We start from the raw sequence: 27,767 nt of genomic DNA, 5'->3' as shown, positions 1-27,767 counted from the left end.
ATATACATATACAAACATTTATATATGTATATATATACGTGTATATATATATAAACATTTATATATGTATATATATATAGTATACATATACATTCTTTTTAAGTTTTTTCCTCTAAAAAAAACATATTGTTATTAACTTTGTCTATTTCTAACCTTAGCTTTTAAAGGAGAGAAAGATCATAAATGTAATGACAAGAGTTTAGTAGCAGTAAATGTCTTCAATGGCAGTGTGTGTGTCTGTATGACTATGTGTGTGTGTGTGTGTGTGTGTGTGTGTGTGTGTGTGTGTGTGTGTGTGTGTGTGTGTGTGTGTGTGTGTGCGTGTGCACCTGCAAGTCTTTTACTGTATGTGTGCTCGTGTTTGTGTGTGAGCCAGTGTCAGAGTGTGTCAGTGGCTGTGTGAATAAGTGAGGTAGGCGGGCGCGGGTTATGAGGGGTGTAGTGGGCTAGTGTTGGTGCTGGGGGGGTGGGGGTCGTGGGGGGTTCACTCTATTTTGGCTGAGGTAATCCATCTATTGTGTTGCACTTCTTCATCTGTATCAATTCATTGAAAACACACAGGCCCTGTGGAGTGAAACTGAGCCTGCCCGCTCCTTTCTTGACAGGGCAATGAGAGAGAGAGAGAGAGGGGGGAGTCTGTGTGAGAGGGTGGTTTTGGGGGTTTGGGTGAGGGTCCATAAGGGAGACTTTGGGGGGGAGTGGGTGCAGAGGGGCGGAGGGCGTAGTGGACCATGGGAAAAACACAATCTCTGGCCCCTCTATAGCACTTGTTCCACCCCACTTCACCCACACACCCACCCTGTGTGTGCCACTTGTCACTGACCCTTGCACCCCCGTCCCCCCCCACACCCCGCCTTGTTCTCCCCCAAGCCTTTGAGCATGTCTCTCTCTCTCTCTGGGCTGCAGATGTGTGTAAACCTCCACCTCCTCCTCCACCACCGCCGATATCTCCCCATCTACCTGAAGAGACCTCCACACTCTCTAAGGCCCCTGCCCGTCCCTGTCATGCCCAGGGATGGTGAAGCGTGGTGGGGGGGTGGAGCAGAGGCCGGGCCCTGGACCTCGCGTTCTCTAGCCCCAACAAAGAATGGAGTGAGAGAATGTAGAATAACACAGAGGATGCCTTGTCTTTGTTATGGCACAAAGGGGGGGGGGGGAGCAGGATGGGGCAAACAATGAGTGTGTTGGGGGGTGGGGGGGGGGTGTTCCTGTGCTCATACACATGTTCTGACTGTGTGCGGTGTTATTGCAGCCATGCGGCCTCAGTGACAGTACAGTAATTGGTGTAAGGCATCTGTTGCCTTTGCCATAAGTGACAATGTAAGCTTTCATGACGACAAAAAAAAATACTGGTGAAAATGAATCATCACCACGCCCCATTAGCCTGTCTCCACCTTTTTTCAATCATTGAATTTGTCAGCAGTAGCCTTTTCAACCCTCGCCAGCCTCCGTCATAATGTGGCGATGAAGCTGGCGATCGCTCACAACTGCTTCAGGAATATCTGTGACCTGAATATCTGATTCACGCACGCGATGCCGCGCGCTGACGTTACACGACCGATCTAATCTGCAATGAGGTTGTTATCGATACCATTGATTGGTTTGTTAACACGTGCCATTTTGGCGGAGGCTTTAAATCTGGAGTAATTACAGCGGAGCGAGTGGCTCTGAGTGTTTATAACATTCACACGTTCACATATGCAAACTCTGAAGGAGCATTTCTCCCTTTTTGTCGCCGTGTAAAATGTAAAAATAATGGTAATTGCAGCAGGGCCGAGGGGTTTGAGCACACTCCCCCAAAGTCATGACACAGCACATGGCGAAATGCAAATGTGCATTACAGCATCGCCTCGCTTTGCTTCTTCCTCTCCCTCTTCTTCCTTACGTTAAGCTCTAGCTCTGTAGCTGCAGAGTCTTTCTGAGGGAGAAAGGGAAAAAAGAGAGGCAGCCAGCAGGGGGAGGTAAGACAAAAGGAACAGTGAAGGACAGCAAGAGAGAGGGTGAGGGGAGGGAGGATGGGAGAGGTAAAGAAGAAGGAAGGAAGGGGAAAGGTTGGGAGGTTAAAGGGAGGAGGGGAGGCTTCAGTTTTGGGGAGACTATCGATCCCATTGGGATTTTTTTTGGTCACACATAAAGTGTGAGAGGAGGAGAGGAGGGCAGTGTGGCGGGGGCCATGCTCTGGCCTTTCCTGTGGAAACAGGGAGGGGAAGAAAGTATGTGCAAACAGCAGCCTTCAATATTAATTCCATATTTAATGATTTTTGAAGACATATTCAACATGTCAAACTGATCATCTGGTGGACATCAGTGTGACAGTAGTATAAGGAAATATCATGGCTGTATTTAATCCTCCGGCCACTAGTTGTCCGCTGGCTTTTGACCATTTGACACTCTCCCCTCGTTCCTCTTGTCTCACTTGTCAAAGGAAACGTGTCTATAATATATAACGTTGTTTCCTTTTTCTTATTCGTAGGAGAAGAAGAAGAAGAAGATGTTGCCGTACAGGGAGACGGATGTTTCCACTCATAATAGTGAGTTTTCATCAGCACAGAGAAGGCAGAAGGGCAGCAGTCCGGACATCACGTTGTTTTACCAACACTGAGGTGATTTGACAAACTGATTTCTGAATTCGTTCACACAGCCCCTCAGGAACAAAAAAACATGCTGTTCTAATTTGTGCAGCATTTACCTGTGAGCGGTGTGTGATGGCAGTTATAAAAAAAAAAAAATGTGTATCTCCATTTTTTATCTCAGTTCACAGCCTATTTTCGGGGGAGTGACACGGAAATGTGCTGTGATGTTTTCCTCTTTGTAACTTTGTCTCACTCAGCTGCTCAGACACTGTGTGTGTGTGTGTGTTCGTGTGTGCAGACATGGAAGAAATCTGTCTTTCTGGATTTATTCCACCACTGCAGCAGCTACACACTGTATTTTATACATTATGGAGCATAATAGTCCTTTATTTTTTATTATTCTTAAATGAAGGTTCAGAAGATTTTTAAGAGATATCCATCTGTAAAATGACCTCCCCTGTGTTTTTCAAGAACTTTTGTTGTCTTAAAAACAAGCCAATTATTGACTTTAAATGGCACGTTTTCATAAACCTTTAAGTTTGACTAAGACTTTGCTTTGAATCGCGCTCGCTGTCAATCACCCGACAGCCACCAGGAAGAGACTGAAGTCTCCTTCAGAGTAAATAATCCTTCAGAAACCTGCTGTTTTACAACCCCTGCACTGTCACATCCAGGTCTCTTGATTCACGAGAGAGTGCTTATACATTTAGGCTGGGATTTCAAACCCAGACGCCATAAAAAAAAAAAATCAAATCATATCAAAACAGCGAGTCAATTAGCCCTGGAGGTTTTTCAACAAACACACGTGTGCAGGTGAGTCACACTTGGTTGCTTGAGGTGAGGATGATGGAGGTGAAGGACAGATCAGGGAATGTGTTGAAGGGCTCTCCAGTTTGCTCCGGTGCCCTGAGCTGCCTCTGTGCGTGCATGAGTCTCATTTCTCTGAGAAGAGGAGGAGAAATAAAGGATGTGGGGTTTGAGGGGGATGAAGGGAGGTTGTAGAGAGTGGGAGAGAGTGGGAGGAGAGGGGAGGAGGGCATTGCTATAGCTGTCCAGTGAGATCCGCTCACAGCTGCCTCCCCTCCTCAACTGCTCCTCCGGTGAAAAGGGCCCTGAGTGGCGAGCGGATCCATTTCAGTGAAGAAACCCCACACACACAAAGCTCTGAAAGCTGCTCTTATGCCACGTCTCGGTATCTCTTACCTGTTAGCCCGATTAATTATTCCCCCAAGTACAGGAGCCAGGGAAAGGGGACACCGCGGATGGGCCGGCGAGATAGGGCCTGCACTCTCTCAACTGAACGAGAGAGTCCAGATAAAGAGAGAGAGAGAGAGGGAGAAGGAAAAAGAGAGAGGGAGAGTTCTCTGTTTTCTGTTGTCTCGCTTTTTTTTTTTTCTTCTCCATGCCTACAGTAAGAGCCTTCAATCACCAGTGGCTAATGTACTAGAAAGTTACTCTCACAATGTACCCACACTTTCTTAGTCACAGTAGACTGGCTCAAAAGAGCTGTAGTTAATCACTATTTTTTCTTTGCTTCCCCCCAATCTATCAGCTCAAGCAGGACACATGAAAGACCTCTTATCCCTTCTGAAAAAAGTGAAGCTTAGTTGTTTCCGCTGTTGGGATCGTGGACCCTGGAGCATGTCGTGTGGAAATCCACTGACGCAGTGACCAGGAACTCCATTAAACTCTGTACTCGCTGCACGCCCCGACAGTTCGAGCTCTCGTCAGCATTTAGACGATTATAATATTTGCTCTCGTGACGCCCGTTCTATTGATTTCACTTTGCATTTATAGCAGGGAGAAAAAACACCGATTTGATGCTGCAAGTGTTCAGGATTCAAAAGGCGCAGAGCTGCCTGGGCATTGTGCTCCGACAACTACTTCACAACATCCATTCGCCTCCAGTCTGAGCATCCAATTGCTTTCACGAACAAGTGCTTCCTGGTTATGCAGAGCAGGGGTTTCCATGGCTATCAATCAGCCAATCGCGGCGCAGCTCCGCAGAGTAGTGTGTTGAGAGTGGGGGTCTCTGGGGCAGCCTGTCTTTTTAAACAAGGCCAGACACTTCACAGACAGGGAGAGGGCCAATTAATTCTGCCGGGGGCAACGCTCCTAGGTTAGCATTTGCTTATAGTGATAAATTGCTGCTTTGTATCCACAGTAAACTACCTGGGCTCCCCCTGTTTTGGCCGGCTTAGCAGGTCCAGGAGTGATGCCACGAGGTTCAGGCTGATTAGTCAGGTGTGCCTCGTCTTTTTCACGGGGTCGGTGCACTACTGCCTGTGTGAAATTAATTAAAAGCTGGCCGGGGTTAGCGCCCGCGCTAATTTCCAACTCGTCACTGACATCTGCCGAGGAGGAAGATACACAGGTGTGGATCCAGGGAAACCTGGGTATTTTACAGTATTGGTTTGTAGATCACCTAGTGTTCAATGTTGTGGGGATTTAGCTAAAAATAAAATCGCAATCTGGAAAATAAAGAAGAATGCTCATCAAAACCCGATGAGGAGTCACTTAGAAAATCCCCCCGCTGAGCTTCCCCTGTCAAATGTGATGGCTCTTTCATTAATGATAACCTGCTCTAATGATGTAAACAGTGTGCATCTTCGTACCTCCTGCCTCTCATCCCAGTTTCATAAAGCTACCGTGACTGGAAGTAGCCTCTGGTGACTCTCCTCGTACAGTCATGTGGCCATGTGTTCTGAATTTAGCCATCCTTTATCTCCCTCTCCCATCCGGCTTCCTCTCCTTACTCAGTCTCTGCTAAGTGGTTGCACACATACATGTGTCTTCAGAGTCCGGCGAGCGCCGAAGCAGCGATACCGCAAACCAAATGGTGAAGGGGGGGCGGCGGGGGGGGGCATCTAGGATATGTTATTTACTCATTATTCAAACTTTCCCTCTGACTCATTATTCCTTTAGCTGCACAGTATAGCAACCTCGCAGGTTTCTCTCTCTCAAGGTGAGAAAAGGTGAAGATTTCTCTCTGTTTTTCACGAGCGGCGTGAACCAAAGTCACGGCCAATTTCCCTTTAAACGTGGACACGTGGGGAAAAAACAAGGACTAAAGCAACAAAACAGCCTTTAGATGCTAGAACGGAGTCTTTGATTTGGGGCAAATCAAAGAGAAAGAGAGAGAGAGAGAGAGAGAGAGCGATCCCTCGGTTGCTGTCGCTCCCAAGGTTGGAACACACAGAACTACTTTACCAGTGTATTTAAAGAATCAGATCATGTAAACAAAGTGTGATGAAATATCATGTAATCCCTCATTTACCTGTTATTTGTTTATCACTTATTTGTGATAAGGACATGTGAAGTAGGTCACACTCATATAATTACCTTGCCTCCCTCCGTACTTTCTGCTTTATCGGTGTCTCATAAAATTACCAGAAAATGTCCTGTAACTAAGTGCTTTTTGCCCTTTTTTCCAGAATAACTTTCAATATCTGGTTATTTACAGTTTACTGCATGTTAAAATAGTGTATGAACAATTTAAGTTGAAAAGCAAAACGTTGCTGAATGATACAGTTACATTTCAGTTTATTATTTAGACAGCTGTGATTGTCATATGGACTTCAACATTCTTGGCTTTTGTTGGTCATCAGACAAATAACGTGAGCAGAGCTAACTAACTAACGATTATTTTCTTAACCGGTTAACTTGTCGTTTTTTTTCACGATTAATCGAGTCATCGTTTGGTCCATAAAATGTCAGGAAACTTAAAATACACTGATCAAAAATATTGATCAGTGTTCTCGAATGTGTGTGTGTGAGTGTTTTTGTCCACAAACCAAAATGATTCTGTTTAATTCTGTTAATCATGAAAAAAGCTTCAAACCGTTGAATCGAGTATCAAAATAGTTGACGATTAATTCAGTAATTGATTAATCGAGTAATAGTTTCACCTAATAAATATGAGTCTTGTACTTTTTTTTGCCTGTTGATCTCACCCACTGCTCTTAGAGGGATATTCTATTAATCCTTACTTATACTGTCAATACCCAACTTTATTAAGACGAGTTTTAGGATGTTTTCCTCAAAAATACACGTTTTTCAGAAACATTGAGCACGTTAAATCCAGGGAAAATGCAACTACAGGAAGCATACTTCCTCTCTTGGCTCGGCTCATTTTAGCTTTAAATCTGATGCTGAAATCTGTGAATAGTGAATACATTTCCTTTTTCTTTTTCTTTTTTTATTGCATGAGCTGTGATTTCATTCGGAACAGTGGGATTTGACAGATCTTTTCCTGAAAGGCCACAAACACCTGGTGGTTATGGAATCGGGCAGCAGACATATTGTCATTCCAACTTCAGCAGAACCCCGAGCTCCTTCCTTTTGTGCACTTTTTCTTTTTTAACCCTCTAAAATTGTCAATCGAGTCAGTGGCCTGGACAAGCCCTTTCTTTGTGACACTGGAGCTTTAAAATGGTGCCAACCAAGCAGCATGGACCAAGGATTTGAAAAAGGCACAATGAGGTGGAAAAAAAAAGAAGAAGAAAAAAGATCCCAGCTACCTGGGAAACAAAACCAGGGGCAGGCGAGAAAATGTCGAAGAAAGAAAAAATGGGGAAGAGGAGGAGGAGAAGGGGGAGGGAAAGAAGTGTCACACACTGACCCTCCCTCCTCTCTATTCCCCAGCCAATTCTGAGTCCTCGGGAGTGAGCGGCAGACATTTTTTTTTTTAGTCTTGAGGGGAGTGACAGAGAAAAGCGGGGACACACAAAAAATAAAAAGAAAGTGAAAGAAAGTGAGAGCCCATCCGAAAGAGCGGGGGAGAACAAGAGAGGAGAGAGTGGCACGGGGGGAGGGAGGGAGGGAGGGTGAGCAACTTGAATTGTTGTCATCAGCTCCGTCACGTTGAATAGGCCTAATGAATGCAAGTGAGTGTTGAGGAGCCATGGCCGGCTCTATCAAGGCAGGTAATACCGCCCAGATTTAATTGGGAGCAGGTATTGGAAGGGGCTGTATTACTTTAATTGGGTAGGGGTTCTCTAAATGGAAAAGACAAAGTATAATGGCCAAATTGTGGCGCACAATAGCACTTAGCCCAGGATTGTATGCATTTGCTAATCTGCCCTGGAATGAGGCAATTCTGAACAATTTTCTCAGTGAAACCAGCTGCAGAAAGCTTGTCCCCCCCCCCCCCCCCCCCCCTTTTTTCTGTCCTCCCTTGGGAAAATGTAAGATTGAAACAGAAAATACCTTTACCCGAGCAATCATTTGCCACGTGTGGAAAGCGGATACAGCAGTGAGTGGTGGAAGGGGAGGTAAAAGAGAAAGAGAGGAATCTTTGTGGCGCTGGAGAATGGAAGGCAGAGGAGATAAAGCGGGGCTCAAAGTGGGGCCTGTCACGGTCGCCAACGAGAGAATAAAGTGATGACATTTACAGTGACAGATGAGACTGCAAGGGAGAACTGCCCACTATTTAGAGGGAGGAATCTGATATTTAACAGACACAACCTCTGATAATTAACAGTGGACATGTATTTAGTGGTGGGCCTTGTCATTATTAATGACAGCCTGAAACACTGATATCCCTCCGATCTTAATGAAGTACCGCCAGCAATGCCACGGTCTCTGGGATGCGGGATGCCCTACGGATGTGTGAGATTAAGCTGAGATGTGTTATTAATAGAACCAGCACTAGCTACTTTTATTCCTTAAAGGTAAAATAGGCTCAACAGCGATCTTAGTGTTTGAAACTGTTACTGCAGTCATTGAGCGTGTTTATGCACATTAGTGGCGGGTCAAAATATGGGATGTATTTGGTGATGCACTGTCGTCCTTCCACGTGAAATGCAATAACCGATGCACGCGGGCAAATATCGATATTTTAAATAATAAATTAAGGCACGATAATGTAAATAGACCCTGCATCACTACTTCCTGTCTCGTAAAATAAATGAGGGAAACCTGGGAAGTTACATGGCTGAAGAAGAGGGAGTTTACAGCGGGATAATGGTGGAGAAAGCTACGTTAAGAGATGCTACGTCCACGTTCAATACTTAGACTTTATGACTTTGATCTCTATGTTGCGAATAAACAGAGAAATCCTACACTTTTACCTTTTCACAGACATTTTTTCTTCAGTCAGACACATATTGTGATATTATTTGATATTATTGGTATCGTGGACCATGTATCGTGTATCATAGAGGGCTATAAAACCATTTTATACATTAAATATCCACTGACAACATTTAGATAATATTGGTGGACGCTCCCTGTCTCTTTTTTCACTTTCTATTTTACTGCATCTCCGCTGCGGCCCCTTGTTTTTCTTCTCCGGTCGAGACATTTTTGAGAGGGGTACTGAGGCTTTCGTTCAGCTTTTCATGTGTTTTCGGTGGCATAACAAACCAAAATACACGGATTTTGTGAGCCACAAATAAAAATTGTGAATATATATTTCTTACATATCACTTTTTTTATGTGGAAAGCGTGAAGAAGGCCATGCTCAGTGTTATAGGAAAACACGAAATAAGCATTGCACTGGCTGTGGACAGGAAGCGCTTAGCAGCGTGTCGCCACATTATCCCAACATGCTCCGTGCCAGTGTGTTCAGTCTTGTGTGTCTTATCACCAAAGGAAATGGAGGGAAGAGGAGAAGCCATGTTCACATCAAAAAAGAAAGCAGTCACTCTTTTTTTTTTCTTTTATCACTTTTCTATTCTCACTCTCTCTGCCAGGAGTGGGTGAAGGCACTGCAGCTAAGTTGTAGAGTAATTGTCGCGGTGAAGTGAGAATGATTGCTTTTTATTGTCCATTGTCGCCACAGGTTGGTGCAAGGTAAGGAAGGTATTGTGTGTCCTTCTTAGTGGAGAAGGGAGAGCACTGGACAAAGCCTGCAGTGGCCTCTCCTTCAGCCCAGGTGGGTTTCGCATTTAGCCTTAAAAAAAGGCATGCGGAGATGCGAGATAGCGGGCAGACACTTAGCTCACTCGAGCGACGCAGAACTGGGGGTTTTGGCTGCCCTGCAATCCAAAAACATTTATTCCATGGTGCTTACCTTCACAAAGACAAAGATGGATAGCTCCCTAGGATGGCGGCAAGTGATTCTATCGTGCCACTCTTTTCACGTTGCCATCATCAAGTCCAAACTGTAATGACTGTGTCTCGTATTCAGCGTCGGTGTCACAAGGAAAGAAAGAAAAACCCAACAGCAGTATTGTCCCAAGGAAGCAAAACTTGGCATATTGTTTGAAGGCTAAATTGCTCCCTGCGAAATGCACCCTCTGCTTTATTGCAGGCGTCTCACCCATTAAATGTGTGGGTATTGTGTATGGATTACAATAGCTAAGAGGAACCCAGGGACAGCTTAACCGCTCTGAGAGACTGAGAGGGAGAGTCTATAAAAAGCACGGGGAGAGTGGCTGGGGTTTTTTTTTTTGTCAGGAGATGCATGCTCGCGTTCCCACCTGGTGAGGAGAGGAGACGAGAGGAGACGAGAGGAGAGGAGACGAGAGGGTTTTAGGGAAGAACTCATTGTCATGAATATTGCATGTGAAGGAGAGGAGGCAGGAGGAAGTAAGACAACTCCAGAATAGAACATTCCTCTATATTAGATTACAGTACAGTGGTTCCTCGGAGGGAAACTCTTGATTAACTTGTAGCGAGTGTGTCTGGCAATTAGTTACACTGTGCAGTGGGTAATCCATTGGTATCAGAATGACTTAGTAATGATATGTAATTAAAAGATGAATGAATGTTGCTCGCGTGTAATACAAATTGGATCAGGAGTGCACTTTGAAAATGCGCCGGACTCAAATTTATTAGATTAATAACGCGGCGTATTCCGTCTTTAATTCCACCTGCCGGCGCACACGCTCGGGTTTACTGTAATATGTGTGTGAGTGAAACTATGACATTTTATTGTTTTGATTTAGTATTTCTTGAATGAAAGAAAGAAAGAAAGTGCGAATGTGTAAGTGTGACATAGAGCTGAAACAATTACTAAACTGATCAACTATTTTGATAATCATGAAAATAATCCTTAGATGAATGGATTGTGAAAATAATGGTTCGTTGCAGCTGTAGTGTGACCCTGGAACATTGTCGCTGCTCTTCTCTGTTTCTTCAACTTCCCAGAAGAGAAAAAAACAATGGCACCAGATAAATTAGCATTTTTACTGAGTTAAAAGCTTGTGTTTATTGTGCCAGAACAAAATCTGCTGGTCTGGATATGTGGTTTTTTTTTAAAAAAGCATATGGAAATATAATATAATAATGTTTTTTTACAACAGATACAAGAACATTACTTCATGCAGCCACATTGTTTTTCTATCAGTGCAGGATTAATCTGCCCATAAGCACCAGGTCAAAACATCATTCCCTATAGCATTTGTGAGCTAAGTTTGAGGTAAACCTTCACTTAAAGATGACAGCATGTGTGCATACGAGCACAGATGTATGAAAGAGTCTGTGTGATATCTTCCCTCTTGGTTTGAAAACAAAGCTCTCCCATTTTCACACACGTCTCTTTCACCATCCACGTCCCACATGTCACTCTTAACACATGTTGCTATCAGTGACTTCTTTACAAATCAGGCGTTTGTCACTTTTAATGAACATTATTTCACACCTGGCACCGGGACAATCTGCCGTACAGATGTACGTTATCTCGGCGCCGCCGCAGCTTCTGTTTGGACTGGGGATTCAAAAAAGGTGTTATTTTGTTATGAGGAGAAGTATTTTTAAACGCCGTCAGACCATCAAAAAGCCCGAGATGTAAGAAGAAAACAGTTACTGTATTAGATTCATCGGGCGGAAATGTAATTAAGTGCAAATGAAGCGGCGCCTGATTCTTCCAAATGCAAAAAAAAACAAAGCTTGAAAGTCTTACTTTGTTGTCTGCTTTTTAAAAACACATTGTTTTTTTTCTTCTGTTGATTATCCGTTTTAAAAACAGTTTATTCTATTCATCTTTCTCTCAGTACTCAATATTTGTATATTCTTATATCAGGATCTGATTGAAGCGACAGAAAAACATGTCAACAACAGAACAGACCTCAGTTGGCCTACTTTATGGCTCCATTTTCCGATTAAGGTTAAATAATACTCTATTTTTCTGTATTTCAGGTTAGAGTGAATCTTAGGTTGGAGTTAGAATGTGTTGCCACAGTTTAGTTTGGTACAGTATGGTGCAGTTTGGAATGGTAAAGCACTGGATTGCTCTTCCAATATGATTAAAAATTGCATTTTAATTCTTGCCAACATCTTAACTTATCTCGTGATTAATTTTGAACTCTGCAATCTTTAAACCTTTTCTTTTATTCTTTAAAATATCCTTGTACGTGATGGATTGACACAACAACTGGCAGAGGCGGTCGTAATTGCTGTTCATCCTGATTTTTGGTGATCGGGTCAACGTCTGAAACATTCCACTAATCATACAAATAAAGCTCGGTCCACTGAGGACAAACTATTGCCCTGTGTTTCTTCTCTGTCAGTAAACTGTTAAAAAACCTTGTCCAGAACCACAACAGTGTGCACGCGCCGGCTTTCAAAGCCCACTCTGTTTGTCGGTCCGTGGGAGTTTTCCTTTTTCTGAAAACCAGAGGCGGAATATAGACGGCGGGCGTCCATCCATCAGTGTGAAGCAGATGAATCGGGCCTGATTCTGTGAAAGGGTTTCTTAGGGGTAGGAGGTGGCGAGAGCAATGAGTTAGATTGCATGATAAAGTGTGGCAGTCAGATGAAAACAAATAGGAGCAAATGAGTAATCAGTTCCCTGCTTCCCCCCCTCATACATCTCCCACAACACTGCGAGTGTATGCTGACACTGTAGTCTGGTCCAGAGGTAATGTGAGCCTGTTTTTGGGTGGAGGTGGAGGTGAGTTTGTCCTGGCAGTGTAATTTGTTCTGTCTGGCGGAGGCGTGTTGTGTTGATGAGGATGAGGGCCTCTCTACACTTGCTCCCTGGTCCATTCCAGTCTGAGGTTTTAAGGCCCCAAGTGGCAGAAACATACCCACGTCCTCCCCCCTGATAGTGTGAGGCCTGAACCGGTATTTCTGAGTGTGAGATGCACAGATAACACACACACACACACACACACACCAGACAATGTTTCCTTCACTCACAGTCTCAGTGAGGAGTCAGGGAACTATTTTCCCCCTCTCTCTCTCCTCTCTCTCTGCAGCTGGCCCTCGGCCTGAGCCGGTGTCACTTATTTCACAGCAGCGCCGCGGAAACTAGGCCGACATGTGTTAGCTGTGAACGCTCCCCCCGCTCTCGAGTCTGGCCGAGCTCCTGCTGATGAGAACAGACAGCCAGGTAGATCCACAGGCACGATAGAAGTCAACAGAGGATTTCTCAGCTTCTCAAAGGGTTTCATCAGTGAATGATTTCTGGGTCCCTCCAAGTGTTACATCACCTCCGCGGCGGTGATGTGCAGTAACAAACTGTATGTGGAGAGGGAGAAAATATCACCGTTACATCCCATTAGATGTAGTGGGGGTTGTTTTTCCCGTAACGCACTGTGTGTACAGTCGCTGTACGAGGTTAATCGCCGCCTTCTCTCTTCATTTATTGTCATTAATTAGTAGATATTTTTAACCACTAGGTGGCACCGCAGCAAGCGTTTAACCAGTGTTGTAATGTAACAAAGTACAAATACTTTGTTACTGTACTTAACTTCATTCTTTATATTTCTGACAACTTTAACTTTTACTCCGACACATTTCCCTTAATCATCTCTGTTACTCGTTACTACAAAATAAAAGTTGGGTTGGTGACGTAATGCCTGTTGTGGCACCAGCCGTTAGCCACTCAGCTGTTAGCCGCAGGTTTGTGGCTCGTTGTTTGCCGTGTCCGACACCGAGGCTCTGGTTTCCTGTCTCTGGGTTTCTGTTGGACACTCGGACCCCGGGTTTCAGCTATCAGCTGAGCTGCCAACCGGTGAGCGAGCTTCAGAATTGGAATTGCTCACTTTGTTTAAATACTTTCACTTTTACTTCTAATAATTCAGTGCATTTTATGTCAGAAAATAACATTTTAATACTTAAGTATAGTAAATGTCAGGTACTTTAAGACTTTTTTATTCAAGTAATATTCTAAAAGCTGACTTTAACTTCTACCAAAGTCATTTTCCGGTAAGAAACTCAAGTATCGCTTTCAAGTACTTCATACAAGACTGCATTTAATGTAGCTAAAATTAAACAGCATGCGGTTTTCCGTCTACATTTAGAGACACAGTATGTGATGTATATGCTGTATATAAATCTGGTATCTTATATAAATACTCTCTCTGTTTGCTCCTGTTTGGCTTCCACCCGTTCCAGGAAGAGTCCGTCTCTTGTTTTTGAGAGAAAAGAATCAAAGACATGTGCAGTATCTTATTAGACAGGTTTGGTTTTGACCCTGGGTTTTTTAATGAGGCACCAGTGCAATCGCGATCTACCTGACTGACATCCCTCGTACGCAAATTCCAGCTGCCGTTTTTGCTCGGCATCACCTCGTCTTCCTGTGCTTCAGGTCAACGCTGCAGCTTGTTGACCCCACGGGGTCAACAAGATTTTCATAGATTTTTGTCAAAATCTATGACAAAAACTATAGTTTTGTGTTATATTATTGCAGCCTTATTGGGTAAGGCTTTATTTATTATGTGGATATATTAATTTTGTAGTTTTCATGTGGGTTTTTTAGCTGCGTTATTGTCACAAAACGTCCAGATTCGTCTTGATCTTATACGAGCTGGTTCGAGTTGTCGTCTACAGCAGTTGAATGCTGTAAATCGAAATGAAAAAAGTTTGATATTCCATCACTGCACAAGAAAGGAAGAGACATCTTTCGCCTGTTCTTCTTTAGTTCTCAGTTTATTTACTCTTCTCCCAGCCTCTCGCTCCTCTCCCAGCGAGGGATGAAATCATCCCAAGTTGTGTCCGCTGAGGATAATCAGACTCGTGTTTGTATACGTTTCGGCGAGCGTGCCTGGCTGTGCGTGTTTCATAGCTCGTTGCTTTTCCTTCCCCCGTGTTGTTATATGACTCATTGGTGTTCTGGTTGCAGCAAAAGCAGGCTTGTGTTGCACGTCGGTGCTTTGGGGGATACAAACCAAACCGGGGTATAGTGTAGTGTGTGAGCTGTGACTGCATCCTACTGAGAGTTGGACGGTGAAAGCTTGCGGGTCTGAACCTCGAAGTTTGGATTTGCCGGGGAAAGTTCAGCGTTTTTACACTTTCTCTGTGTAAATAAAAGTTGGAAAACGATGAGCAGCGTAGTGTTTGTGGTTGTTTGAAGGCTGCACCTTTGAAGGCGGCCTGCCTCTGAGCTGTCCGTGGGACGAGGTTAAGTGCAGCTTCTACAGGAGAGGACGAGGGCAGCGGTGGTGGCCAGTGCTTGGGATAAACCAGTGTGTGTGTGTGTGTGTGTGTGTGTGTGTGTTAGGGCTGGGGTCATAGCCAGCAGCAAGGTTAATGCAGAAATCCTTTCACACACAGGCGCCCTGTTTTTCTCTTTGTCCTCCTGTCTCAAAGAGGTAGATGTAAAGACACACACACACACACATTGAAACCACAGGTTCAAAGCGGAGTCTTTTATTTGAAGTGAAGGCCATTTTTCCAGACTTCATTATGCCGGGCATTCACTTTTCATAGTGTGGAGCCTCTGTTGGTGCAAACTGTTTTAACCAACCCATCAGATGTAGTATCCATTCTGTCACGTGTCAATGTTATAAAAAGAGACAAATGAGCTCCTTAAGTAAAAGCACTTCAGTGTTAATCCCGTTAACAACAGCGTGATGTGCTGCTGTCCGTGTTCCACGTGTTGTTTTGCATTAACATTGCGATCCCGTCGTGAAACATGCAACCTTTAGTCACAGAGGTGCAGCCGGGGATAGATGTTTCCTGCGTGCGGAAGGACTGTCTAATGGTGTTCAACGGGAAATCCTTCAGGAAATTGATTTCCATCTTCCCATCTTGTTGCTAACAGCCGTTTCATTGTGAAGTCAGCACGCCGGCTCAGAGATGACACAGTCTTGATTGTCCCCGTGATTTGTGATATCATCCCTCTCCATGTCTCATCCCGCACCTCTCCTCTCCTCTCCTCTCTTTAAAAATCATAACATGACGTGTGGATAATGTGACAACGCAGTGTGCCATGTGTTGATTGTTGTGTCACCTTGTTATTAAATTGGCTTACTTTAGTTTATTTGTACGTTATATAAAAGGGAAACCGACTTCCTGGCAGCTCTGACGTGTCAGAGAACTGACACCTGTAACATTTTTGAGGAGAAATTGCACATAATCGAGCCACAACATGGAGAACTAAGGGTGTGTGTGACTTTAGCCGGACGTGCTGTTGCCTTTTCTTCCATAATCCTTATTTTCTGTGAGGTGAGGTCATTTTAGAGTAAAAATAAAGTTGCTGTTGCATCGGTGCATTATCTTATAATGTGGTTAGCAGAAATATTCACTTGACTGAGGTTTGACTGAGGTCCTTTCTGTGTGCAGTTAGCTGCAGGCGCTCTGTCCAAAGTCACTCAGATTGGAGTTCATTTCATACGGATCTCTAAATTGTTGGCACAGATGTGATTGTTGTGAAAGGCAGTTTGTGTCACTTTATGTCGCTCCTTGTCATCATGGAACAAAGTGCTGTACAGAATATTAAATAAAAAACGCAAAAGAAAAGAACATCGAGAAAATAACTAAAATAAGATAAAAGACATAAAGCGTGGGTAAAAGTAGCAGCCGTACAATAAAACCAAAAATAAAATAACAAACTAACTGAGGCCAATGAAAAGTTTTAACCCTATAACAGCAGAGAAGTCGCACATCAAAGCCAACATGTGGTTATTACAGTTATACTATATTTTGGCCTGGTTTTGGATACTATATGACCACGTTGACATGTGCCAGTTAAAAGAACCCACTAACCTCCACATGAAGTGCATTACAGTAAACCCGCCAATATCAGCTGGCACTGGTGATGTATCATGAATAAATAATAATAACTGTCCTGATACTTAGATCTGACTTTTTAATTGGGAATCTCGTGTGTGTCTCAATCTCAGCATGTTCTCACATCATGTCCATTCCAACCTGAGCACGACTTCAGCCTTCTGGGTGTAAGTCTGAGGCAGGTTGATGGATCATAGGCGTAGTAAGAATAGTACGTGATAATATGCGTAACATGTGTAAAAGCTCACAGCAGCATCAGTTAAAGTCTCGTCCTTTCACTAGTGTTTTTAATTAAACGTGTGCGGTGAAGGAGAATGGTGGTTTGATGATGTTCCTGTTGACGAGCAGCACACTGCTGCCTCCCTGCCCGCGTGTCTCTGATGGTCTTGGCCTGCTTTCCTCCTCATGAATCAGACAGGGCGCTAACAAGCTAACGGGTGTGGGGGGGATGGGAGCTGTTGACAGGATCTCTCTCTCTCTCACTCTCTCTCGTTAATGACACTGGTCACCTGAAACGTTACGTCAGGAACGCGGCATCACGTTTTTTTTTGCACTTAACTGTGACACTTTGAGGATCATCAGCGGCGAAATTAGCCGAGGGAAATCGCAGCGTTTTGCCTCGTGTTTCTGTAACTAAACGCCTTAATGTCTTGTTGCGCAATCCGGCAATTATTTTGAACCTGTTTGCTACAAACACGTGTCACGCTGATGTTTTTAAATGTGCCATATGTTATGTGCAGAGGCAAACACCTGTGATGTCGGGTGTCTGTGCAGAGCAGCTATTATGGGAAGCTATACTTTTCCACTGGTCAAAACCCACACTCACATCTGGTCTCCAGTATGAATGGATACAATCAGTGTTAACTCCCCGAATAATGACTTTAGACGCAGGTTTTCTTTATTTGCGTTGGCTGTGATTGACGGTAATTGAAACGCGCTACTTGGGTCAATTTCTTCATCTACTACTTTATTTTGGCGGTCGTCGCCCTTTTCTCACATGTAAAACCATTTAATCGGCCGTTAAAGTGAACGATTTTAAGTTGAACCACTGTTACATTGTCTCTGGTTTCACACGCTTTATAACTCGCACGCGCAAGATAATAAGTCGCACACCCACTTTACTAAGTCGCATGTGCACTTTACGAAGTCACACGTGGACTTTACTTAGTCTCATGCACGAGATAATAAGTCGCACACCCACTTTACTTAGTCGCATGTGCACTTTACAAAGTCACACGTGGACTTTACTTAGTCTCATACACGAGATAATAAGTCGCACGCCCACTTTACTTAGTCGCATGTGCACTTTACAAAGTCACACGTGGACTTTACTTAGTCTCATGCACGAGATAATAAGTCGCCCGCACACTTTACTAAGTCGCATGTGCACTTTACGAAGTCACACGTGGACTTTACTTAGTCTCATGCACGAGATAATAAGTCGCACGCACGCTTTACTAAGTTGCACGTGTGAGATACTAAAGTCTGTTTTGATTCAACGAAGCGTCTGGACCCGGGAATCGTATTTTGAAAGGGTGTTACGTCAGACTTAATAGCAATACACCACTTCCACTAACACAGGATGTTGACAGTTGCTATGACAACAAGTGAACGCTGCAGGTAGCATATTAGGTCAACCGCCGGATGAATAAACACCCCGAAAGTGACAATTTGGCACAAGCAAATAAAATCAACACTAACCATCAACAGCCATTATTCTAAGGACCTGAACAATTGTATTGTCACAAGTTGTGATATAATATTTCGGAGTTATGCTAACTTAAATGACGGTTGTTTCCACTATAGGGCCGTGTGCGACTTCTTATCTTGTGCGTGTGAGTTATAAAAGAAAATTGCGTCTGTGTCACCTCCAGGGCTTTGTACAAAGAAGAGTATTTTAAATAAGAAACCGTGCAGATGAAAAGCTGCGTTCACTGTGCAACCTTGGCCTTTATGCGTCTTGTTTAGAAGGTGCTTTTAGTATGATTTGTGTCTTTTACTGATGTTCTTCTCAAGGAGATCAATCTTCTCCCACAAAGCCCTTTATTTTCGCCACCGGCTCACGCTGTGAAAAATGTATTAATTAAAATAAGAGCCCTCCGCGTGGCGTCACGTCACTGGAATGGATCAGGCGGGAATATTTATTGGACATTCGGCACAGAACGGAGCTTTTTAAAATGGAAGTTGAGCCACAGTAACCTTCATTGTCAGTGGGGAAAAAGAAATCAAAAAATGTAAGTTTGTGGGTCATAGTGGACGATGAGGAATGGAGGAAAGTTCAAAAAGACAATCACTTACTTACTTAGTGGTCAACGCAACAACACGTCCATGATGTTTTACGCCCCACAATAAACAAAGAAATAAAGAAATAAAACCACATGAAATCAGGTTTAAATGGTCAGCAGATGGAAAAAATCATTCAATACTGATAATTATTGTGTTGCCAAAGTCTATTCCTGGCCAACGTTACGCTTCATTAATTTCCTTGATATGCAGCTTATTGCTAAAAAGGCTTCTCAGCATGGGAACAAAATCCCTATCAGTCGCTTAACCGTACCTGTACGAGCGGCCGTCTCCCCGCCGACACGTTTATTCACAGCCTCGTCGAGCCCCTCGTCTCATTTACGATGATTGATTAACGTTAAAATTAAAATTCCTTGCTGGGATTCTTTTGATTAATACTCCCGCCTTGTCTCGAGGTTCCAAACCACCCATGATGACACGAAAATAAATAAACACGCGACGGAGTCACAGGCGGAATTCACAGAGACGAACAACATCCACCCAGGTTCTTTTTGGCGAGAGAGGGAGAGAGGGAGGGAGACGGAGGGGGGGAGAGAAAGTGAGAAAGAGGGAGCACTTCCCATATTTCTGCCGCTGATTGACAAGGCTGACATATGGAATAGTTCACCTATTCCCCAGTGACTGGAAGATGGGGGAGAGCGCAGGGAGAGGCGGGTAAACTTGCTGCGAGGCTGTGCACCATTTTTTTTCTTCCCTTTTTTTTTTTTTTTTTTTCCTCCCTTAGATTCAGCGCCTCTGATCAAAAGGACTCATATCTCCCCCCGACTAAATTTAGCACCAGTGGCAATTAGTGGTGGAGTCACACACAGCCACTCCAGGAGCAGCTGACAAATGGTACCTTAACAAGTCGGAGATGTACGCCACAGTTTTGATGGATTTGTGTATGTACAGCTGAGGGGGAACTTATAGGAGTGTTTTTCTTTCACTGTGCATATGATACACATACTGTGTGTGTGTGTGTGTGTGTGTGTGTGTGTGTGTGCGTGCACTGGAAACAAGCTGATCAGCTTCAGTTCTCCGTGGTTAGTGAGCGTCCACAGAGGGAGCTAAGATATGTTTTGAATATCACTTTTTATTTTTATTTATTATTTATTTTTATTTTTAAATAATGTTAGATATATTTCTTTTTTTTTAAGTCTTACATGTGACGATGTCCCCCTCTTGTCTCAGTTTTGTAGTTTAAGAAATGAAGCGTCTCTGAGTGGGATTTGTTCAATTCTAAAGAAGACAAGGTTTCATTACTCTCATCCTGCCTTTTTTCTAATTTAACTTTAGAAGCAACAACAGAAGGTAAACCATGGATCACCCAGCTCGAATTTGTTAATTTTGTGAGTGTGGATCAGTTGTCCCTCAACCAGAGAGTCGTGAGTGCGATCCACAACACACTTATGACGTCTTTCCACCGCCTCGGCTCGCCTCAGCATGGCACGGGTATTTAGCCTTTCCATTAGCGAAAGTACCTTGTACCGGATACTTTTTTTAGTACCCACTCTGGCGAGGTTCCAAGTGAACTGATGCGTGACGTCGCCAGACTGCCGGCCACCGATTGGTCAGAGTGTCGTCACAGGAAGAGACGTCCGACACAAGAATCAAGCCAAACAATACAAAACTGTAGATCAGTTAAAAAGACTTAACAATACTTAAAAACGTGGGTTCATCTCCAACAATTACGTGGGAAATATCTAAAATCTCAATATTTCACAGTGGAGATAAAACTATATCTCATCAATTTCACAACATGTAACAAGTTGAATATCATATAAATATGATACACTGTGACCAAAAGAGACTCAATCATGAACCAGGAGCAAGTAGAGGGACTGAATGCACCGGCTTTTACACAAATGGATCCATGAGTCCACTCGGTTTGTGCATCTTCACTGTGCTATACGTTAATATCAACAGACGGACCCGAAAAAGACCTGAGCCAGCATGTGCACATCTGCACTGTTATTATGACAGCATCATAATTACAGCAAATTGCATCACTGTCAAAACACACCGGGTCCGATCTGTCCGTCGAACCGCGCGGGCGAGACAAAAGGAAACGGGAGGAGAGACGGACGCGCGCACACACACACACACACACAGACGCCGACGTGTGAACACAAAGGATGGAAGTGACATCACGGCTCGCTTGAGTCACTTCTCAGTTAATGCAGAGATACAGCGATGTCAGGAGTGCAGCGTCTCCTGTAAAACACCCAAACACCCACGCGGCGATAAATAGAAAACAACTTTTATCCTATTTTCTGCTGCAATCTTTGTATTTGTCATTCATCTCTTAAGTATGAAATGTGCTGTCACATGGTGTTTAGTCTGAAATCTGAAATAGCTGCTCAGACTTTTTAGGAATTGTTCCACTGCCGCCGCTGTCGCTGCATGAAGTGAAGGCAATGAACTGTCCTTACATCATTCTCACACACCCAGGAGACTCTGTTGTCTGTTAGAAGCTCACACACACACACACACACACTTCTTCACATGGCTAGCCAGCCTCCTGAGAGAGGAGGCAGCTAACCGTCTCAGTAGGAAATGAGCTATCTGCTCCACTTCGCCCTGAGACACACACACACACACACACACACTGTTCCTCCTGACATTTTTCGACTCTCTGTTCTCCCTGCATATCTTCTGTTTGTTTGTATCAGTTCTGTAAATGCATGCATGCACATTTGGTTGTGGTTGTGTGTGTGTGTGTGTGCGTGTGTGCGTCCTGTGAGCAGTGAGTGAGTTTGACCTTAAGCGTCTCCTCCCTCTTTACAGTGCCAGCTCTTGTGTACGTTTCCTGGGCCTCGGAGATATGAGAGGGGGAAAATATCTGCCGACAGCCCATCACAGTTCACGGCTCTTTGTTTATCCATTAATAATTGAGGATAGCTGAAGACAATACAAGGTGTGTGTGCTTACGCGCCCGTGCCCGTGTGTGTGTGTGTGTGTGTGTGTGTGTGTGTGTGTCTGAGGATTGGAGGTGGGATGGAGAAGGATGTCACTGAGGGATTTTTTGCACCTTCTTCATGCCGATTTGGGCCAAACTGCAGGTTTCCTCTCTGATGTGCATCGATGAAACACGTGTGTTATAGTTATTACAAATATTTATCTTGACTTGATGTTATTTAGCTAATTAGTATGTGATGTTTCTGACCCACCGAGTGAATGAAAGTCTAATATTATCTCAACCTTTCAGCTCTTTCCATCCTCCTCACCTACAGTATGTCCCTCGTTTATCTCCGTCTGCTGTGCTATGTTATAGGGATGCAAAATTACACTTGCAAAATAACTTGCTTTTCACGTCTTAAAACAACACCGACGTGAAGCTGCGGGCTGCAAAGACACTTAGCTTACAGGTGCTAATGTGCAACATGGATCCAATGGGACCTGCAGAGTTGGAAGTGAGTTTGTCGCCACCGTGAGCGACTTCTCTCTCTCACACGTTATAATTGGTTACCCACGGTTACCAAAAATAATACTTCTTTATTAAATCTTGAGTCTGAAATTTAGTTTTTTTTTTACCCAGCCCTAATTATGAGTTTAAGAGCCATTGTGTTGGATTTAGTGGCATCTAGGGGTGGAGTTGCATATTGCAACTGATTATATTATTGCTTACAAAACTCTGTCGCCTCCATCTCGATCCTTTTTCTCCACGACTTCACAAAAATCTATTTCAAACCAACTGGGAAACAATTACGATAAGTTTACTCAGGCCTACTTTTCACCTGAGGCTCATTCTTGAATACATAAATAACAGTAGAAGCGAATACTAGAGTCCAAGCCTGCGTTGATTTACTATTTTTGAGTTCACATCTAAACCAGGCTCTGTCTCTCTCCCTCTCCCTCCTCTAATTATGTGGGCCCTTTAGACATGTTTCCCTGCAGAGTGCTCGCTGCCAGAACAAAGTCGAAACTGTTTCCCCATCGGAGGCGGCCCGCGAGTGAGAGTCTCCTGATGTCTCCGTGCACGGAGAGGCGAGGACTCGGCTCCTCTGGGGGCTTTCGGCGAAAAAAAAACAAGTTGTACAAGTGGGTGACTCTGATATGCGGGGAAAAGATGGACCAGCAGCAGAAAGGATGCTATAATGACAGAGTGATTGCCGTTGATTGCCACCATTCCATATGTCTTGTCTGGGTGTGATGGAAGAGTTTTGAGACAAATTAAAAATGGAAACCAGTAATCAGCTCAGACCATAACACACAGAGAGAGAGAGAGAGAGAGGGAGAGAGGGGGAGAGAGGGGGAGAGAGAGAGAGAGAGAGATCCCTCTGGTGCTAACAAATAGGTAAAGTGTTGTTTAGCACTGCAGGCTCAGCTGTAGACTGTGTGTTCCGTGTCAACGTGTGCATGCAAAAGAAAACATGTCAGAAAGTTGACTGTGTTTGTAAGGTTTGCTGGGAATTTGATCCGAGATGATTCTGTATAAATCTGAGAGATTATTATGATCTGAGTGATTATGTGGGGCAGCGTGGTCCCATGATTCCTATTACAGGAGGACTCTGCCACGGGAATCCCGAAAAACCCGGGATCTCCCACCGATATTCCGTCCATCTTTAAAACTAAGGTGTGAAAACAGCAGCAGGAATGAAAACAAACAAACAAACAAATAAATAAAGCGGTTAGCGGTCACTACTGGCATGTGAGATTACAGGTTCCATGTTGAATGTGGATCAGCTGATGCCTGGTAACATGTGATGAGGTAACCAGAAGCAGGTCAATTAACACGGGGGTCAAAGTGCAGCGGCAGTTAATTGCTTATTCTTTTTTTTTAATAACAAATTAAATGATTAACTTGTTCATTTTGACGGCAATCATGTGTTTACAAGTGTGTACCAAATCTGTTTGAAAAAAGGAAAGAAGATGGTATTTAATCATTGCCTGCACATGGTTTTCTTTGTTTAATGTGCCGTTTTTACCTTGCTCTGTAGTCTTTAATCCAGGATAATCCATGCCGAATGATGAACACTAAGTGACAGCTGTAGTTTTGGGCTCCCCTGTGGATCCTGGTCAGTTGGTTCAGGCCGATTTCTCCACCTGTAGTGCACAAGGAAGTCAAGGAAAACAACTAGGGAGACATAATGGAGTAAAACGAGTCAAGTGTGGGAGACTTTGTGACAACACTGAGGGAAATGACTATGTACGGGAACCCTTTTTATTACAACTCGAGTGATTTTATGTTTTTGCTGGATTTTAAGTTTGTGCTGTTTGTCTAAACTCAAGTATGAGACGCTGGAGTGGTTACAAGTGCCATTTAAATGTGTTTTTAAGTGAGTCTCCCTCTCTTTCCAGCTGCCGTTGAGCGCGACGTGTTGGGCCCGACCGGCTGCAGCGGAGCTGCCTCGACTGAACACATGGTATGTGTGCAAACAATTTAAAGGATGTTCACGTATAGTTTAAAAAGAGTTGCATTACTTCAACTGAAGTTTGTCTTTTCTGACCCTTTCCTAAACAAACATGCTTACATTTATTCTAATTTGCTGTCACTGTGTCTGTGGGTCCAGCACATTTTCACATTTGTGTGTGTGTGTTCACTGTCTTCCTTTCTCCTTGGCAGCTCCTGCGTCCTTCTCTTTTTTTGTACATCGTGCGTCTATCGAAGTCCACCTTCCCGCTCGCCCATCAATGTGCCAACAGACAGCCGCACAATCTGTGGACGCCACTTCCCTTTGATATGGTAAAGCAATATTGCACTTCATCTCTCTTTTTATTTGCCCATTTGTGAAGAAGATGCCATGAGCAGTGTATTATCCTCCTCTGGCGAGGGAGAAATATCTCCAAAAGGACGGTCGGCGGCCGCCCGCGTCCTGCAACGCCTCATTAGTGCATTGCCTTCGAACAAACGTATCAACAATGTTCTGAGCTAATAAGCTTTTATATTCTCGGGCTATATGATGTAGAAAGAGGCAGCGCTGAAGGTCACGGCTGTGTTTGAACGCAGCAAGTGGCTCCGCGTGGGAATGATTTATCTGGAATTATTGCTGTGCTTTGCTCCAGAGAGTTGGCTATTGATGTGTGTGGTTGAAATGGCTTCTTCAAGAGGCGCGAGATAGGGAGAGAGACAGACAGACAGAGAGAGAGAGAGAGCTTCAGTGGTGACACACACACACACACACAGCTTTGCTATCATCCACTGGACACAGGCTCTTCTCTCTCTCTCTCTGACTGTCATCTTTTTTTTTTGCAGCTTTTGGTGCATGGATTTGTGAGGCAGGACAATATTTTGCCGAGTCTGTAGCCAAAACATTGACGGGTTGACCTTTGCAGCAGTCAGTGTGTTATTTTTAAGGTGGAACAATCCACCTTAAAACCTCTTAAGGTCCTCTGTATCATAGAGGAATTTCGGAGAATTCTGCATCTTCCAAAACACAAGCAGTAACCATTCAGTTTAGATCGTGTTTCTCTTATTAATCTATAACAGAGGAGATGCAGCTACTACTCTGTCTTTTATGTTTAGCCTCAGCTAAATACACTGAATGTTTTTTTTTACTGTCTGACCATTTAACCTCCAGCTGAGAGCAAACAAGGTGCAGTTCCTTTGCCTGGACTTTGTTCAAAGCTATGCAGGCAACTGTAGAAGAATCCTTATCTGACACAGATTGAGGTATTTCAGGAGGATAAGGAGAGTTTGGCACCAAAAAAGCTCTTGGAATGTATTCAGCAAACCCACAGAATAATGATATTAATACTTTTGAACTAAATTAGGGAATGTTTTTCTTTTTTTGCCCCCATCTTTCATACATTAATCCTATTTTTGGAGCCAGTGTCCAGCCAATGTAGTGTTCACATCAGTTATATTGCTGTATTGTAAAGTGTCACGAACAAATAGAGCTGGGAACAAACTAGAATTAACTCAGTTGATTAATTTTCCAGATTAATTGAGTATTTGTTTGGTTAGAAAATGTGAGCAAATGTTGATTCAAAATTCAGTTTTAATGATTTAATGACTGCAGAAAAATCAGAAAGTGTGTGTTAGTTCTAAAAAGCAAATAATTGAAAATGAATTTCCTCGTTATTTGAGTGCAAACGTCTTCCACCCGCTCACTCGATGTGAGCCGCAGTGAAAACACGGAGACACAACCACATGCAAACACACACATTTAAAAAGAAAACAAACTAACACACACACACATACATTCAGCATCCTCGCTCCTCCCCTCGTCATCATTTCAAATCCACATTAAAATGCAATAACGAGCAAAGTAACAAACTCATTATCCCAATTAGCTCACTGTTCATGCAAGTCGGCTCCACTGTATTTGTTATCATCCCACTATTCCAGACGCATCCTCTGGGGATTGTGCACACACACACACACACACACACACACACACAGACAGTCATGACCACTTTCTCTCAAAACATCTGGCTGCCGCCGCCGTGCGCGATGGGACACGGAGATTTTTATTTTCTCTCTCTTCATCTCGTCATTGTGTCTCTTCTTCAGTTTTGAGAGTGTTACCTCTGTGTTTGCTCTGCTGCTATGAGGAGCTCTGTTTTCTTCAAGTCGGGCTAGTTTTCAGGCATCCATCCCCCCCGCCCCCCCCCCGTGTTTATTTGAGTGTTTGAACGTGTAGTCCTAGTGGGATTGTGGGAGTCGGAGTACTGTCAGGTCTAATTGGGGGGGGGTTGTTGAGGGAAAACATCGTGTCCCCCGCTCGCTTCTCTCACTGTCTCACCCACTTTCTCTCTCTCTTTCCACTTCCTCTGCTCACTCCTGAGTCTCTACATGACTACACAGAATGATGGCAGTCCTGCATGGCTCATTAGCCGGCAGAGGGAAGACGGACGGACACAAAAGGATGGGGAAGAAGAGAGCGAGAGGGATGTGGAGAGAGGGCAGCCCATAGACTTCTCTAACACAGGTTACCACGGTGTCTGCCGACTGGATCAAAGCCTCTTTAGATGCCAGTGGAGGAGCAACTGGAGCTGGCAAATCACTAGGAATATTAGACGATGGGAGGAAGAACGAGCAGGCGCTAAATGAGTTGTGTGTGCCTTTCATTTCTCCCTCATTTTGTCAGTTTTCCTCTCCCCTACAGTCCGCTGTGTTTAAGTCAAAGTATAATGTGCTAAGTCACTGTCTATAAGCTTATCCAGCAGTCTATAGGCACTTAACGTAGATTTAAGGTGCTTTTACGGAAGGGTAAAACGTGTGGATTTAAAAGCAATCAATATAAATTGTTGAAAAGAACAGAGCTGTTCAACCCAAGATTACATTTTACGTAAGCTCCTCCCACTTCCTTTTCTATTTTTTATCTTTCAAACGTAAATTTTCACCAGGTCTGATGCGGTCGCAGAAATCCACAGTTTTGGGTCAAAAAGGCGATTCATTTGAGAGAAAAATAATAATAATAATAATAATAATAATAAGATGAAGAAGAAGAATTCCTTCAGTTTCAGAAGGTGCTCAAAGAGTAAAGCGAAATATAAAAGATTAAGTCTTAAAAACAGATTGAATAAATACAAACTGTGAAGAAAACACGATAATGACAAAAACATTTCTTCCACGTCTAAATTTAAAGAACCGCAAAGGGACAGAGTGTGTCTGGGACGATCGGGCAGCTGCTTCCATCAGTGCGCTGCATAACAACTAAAAGCTGCGTCTGATTGTTTGTGTTTTACTTTGGCGATCACTAACAGATCTCCCTCCATTGATCTCAGTTGTATGGACTCCCTAAAAAAACTGCTGTCAGCCCTGTGGATGTGCGTTCAATTATGGAGATCGCTCGGTTACCATCACGCGACTAAAGCCAGGAACATACTTCACATGATAACGGTTGGTCATGCTTGTTTAAACATGGAGTTTGGCATCAGATGAAAATGGCCTCCTTGATATTGTGATGTTCCGTTTTGATTTAAGACATTTTCTCCCCCACCCCCCCCCAATATGTCACACATCTGCACCACAACTGTATCAGACAGACGCACCAGACCTCCACTGACATGTTTGCAATAGCACGTGTGATAGTGCAATAGCATCCGTCATAGTGTCATAGT

At 43.8% G+C, this 27,767-nt stretch overlaps 2 long non-coding RNA genes across 5 annotated transcripts in view; both read left to right on the top strand.

The window, feature by feature from the left end:
• LOC131455363 (uncharacterized) overlaps window positions 1-24,107 on the top strand; it is a 100,791-nt gene extending 76,684 nt beyond the window's left edge. For 2 of the 3 annotated variants that reach the window (XR_009239793.1, XR_009239792.1), the window contains exon 4: window positions 2,474-2,606. This is a non-coding gene — a long non-coding RNA (uncharacterized LOC131455363). Of the gene's footprint in view, window positions 1-2,473; window positions 2,607-24,059 lie in introns of those variants that run through there. The other variant, XR_009239794.1, reaches the window with a different exon arrangement.
• Window positions 24,108-24,332: 225 nt separating this feature from the next.
• Window positions 24,333-27,767, top strand: part of LOC131450593 (uncharacterized) — a 153,379-nt gene continuing 149,944 nt past the window's right edge. For both annotated transcript variants that reach the window (XR_009235501.1, XR_009235496.1), the window contains exon 1: window positions 24,333-24,444. This is a non-coding gene — a long non-coding RNA (uncharacterized LOC131450593). The remainder of the gene's footprint in view (window positions 24,445-27,767) is intronic.

The sequence above is a fragment of the Solea solea genome, chromosome 2 (assembly GCF_958295425.1).
Source record: "Solea solea chromosome 2, fSolSol10.1, whole genome shotgun sequence".
Classification (NCBI taxonomy): Eukaryota; Metazoa; Chordata; class Actinopteri; order Pleuronectiformes; family Soleidae; genus Solea; species Solea solea.
Note: the sequence above shows the minus strand (reverse complement) of the source record. Positions and strands in the feature narration are given on the sequence as shown.